The sequence below is a fragment of the Dipteris shenzhenensis genome, chromosome 9, assembly GCF_047967505.1.
Source record: "Dipteris shenzhenensis isolate YYH24624 ecotype China chromosome 9, Dip_SZ_1.0, whole genome shotgun sequence".
Taxonomy (NCBI): Eukaryota; Viridiplantae; Streptophyta; class Polypodiopsida; order Gleicheniales; family Dipteridaceae; genus Dipteris; species Dipteris shenzhenensis.
In genome coordinates this window covers 37,335,935-37,337,668 of record NC_141604.1, presented here as the reverse complement: position 1 = coordinate 37,337,668, position 1,734 = coordinate 37,335,935, and the positions used below count along the sequence as shown (strand labels likewise).

The 1,734-nt window shown below is 51.2% G+C and overlaps 1 pseudogene; it reads left to right on the top strand.

Annotated features, from left to right (window-relative positions):
• Positions 1–289: 289 nt before the first annotated feature.
• On the top strand, positions 290–1,492 carry LOC147898593 (G-type lectin S-receptor-like serine/threonine-protein kinase SD2-5 pseudogene; annotated as a pseudogene).
• The last annotated feature ends 242 nt before the right edge of the window (positions 1,493–1,734 follow it).

Here is a 1,734-nt window from a genome sequence, read left to right as displayed (position 1 = left end):
CATAAGTTAGTAAGTCAACCTCTTGCTCTTACTCTTGTTTGTTACGGAACTTTCCACCTCGACTAGTGAAGAAAGCTATACCTCCATGGGGGCCTGCTTGGCGTGAGAGTCCAAGGTCCCAACTGAACAAAGCACTCTCTTACCCAATGCCAATGCCGGTATTATGAGACGGATCAGAACGGGGGACTAAGGACAGAGAACGAGACAGGCCTCCTTGCAAAGTCATCTCCTCGAGTTCTCCATTAGTTGTTCAATCTTGAGCATCATGAACTTCTGGTGGAGGTCGATGATGACTCACAGGCTGTGGATTGTCTGCTTCAGCGTCTGCTTAACCTCAGACATAGTCCTCCTGCTCTTCTCTTTGAAGAGACTCCGTGAAAATACCCATCCCCACGCCCTTTATCTTTCCTTGATCGTCATCGGCGCCTGCTTGCTCGCTGTATTTCTGAGTTTACTCCGATATGCATACCCTAAGGAACGTGTAGCACAAGCAATGGATGCCCTCGGATTAGGGGAATTGGATGAAGATCCAGAGTTTCTGAAGACCCTGTCCGGATTGCCCACAAGGTTTTCATACAAGGAATTGGAGAGCGCGACCGGCAATTTCAGCAAGAAGCTGGGACGAGGAGGTTTTGGGTCGGTCTACGAAGGAAAACTGTCGGACGGCAGAAAGGTTGCAGTGAAGAGGCTGGAGAGAGAACAGCAGGGTCAGAAAGAGTTTTGTGCAGAGGTCGCCACTATTTCCAGGATCCGGCACGTGAATCTGGTATCCTTGAAGGGTTTTTGCGCGGAGAGAGCGCAGAGGTTACTTGTTTACGAGCTGATGTCCAGAGGCTCACTGGACAGATGGCTTTTCAAGAGCAAGGAGGACCAAGGGGAATCATCAACCAGTGAATCAACTCTCGATTGGGAGACGAGGTTCAGCATAGCGGTGGAGACCGCTCGAGGGCTGGCGTACTTGCACGAGGAGTGCGAGGAGACGATTTTGCATTTGGACGTGAAGCCGGAAAACATTCTATTGGACGATCAATTCCGAGCCAAGGTCTCAGATTTTGGGCTATCACGCAGCATGGAGAGAGGCAAGAGCCGGCTGGTAACGACGATGCGAGGGACACCGGGATACTTAGCACCGGAATGGCTAGTGGGATTGGGGATAGGCACGAAGACGGACGTGTACAGCTATGGAATAGTGCTACTGGAGCTGGTAAGTGGGAGGAGGAACGCGGATGAGGAGCAGGAATCGTATGTGCGAGCGGTGGCGATGAGGAAGATGAGGGAGGGAAGGGTGATGGAGGTGGTGGATGCAAGTTTGAAGGGAGAGATGGAGCAGGAGCACCAACATATGCAGGAAGCCGAGAGGTGCGTGAGCTTGGCTGTTTGGTGTACACTAGAGGATGCTTCCACGAGGCCGACCATGGGGAGAGTTGTGGAGATGTTGATTGGCAAGGTCCCCATGATCGAGCCTCTTGTCTTCGGACCACTCGTAGCTTAGCCAGAAGAGACCACTCGTAGCTTACCTAGTTTGGGCATTCATCCTTCTCAGCTCGTTGCTTGCGTTCAATTCCACTCTCACTCCCTTCGTACGATTCGACTATTGCTCGCCGATGTGCGCCTCATTCATCGCCGTATGTGTGGGAAAGGAAAAAGAAACTTGCCTTTATAAATGTATTTGAACCCCCCTTTAATGGCCATAAATTGGCTCTCCTTTTTCTCCCTAGCGTGTGTTTCACTACA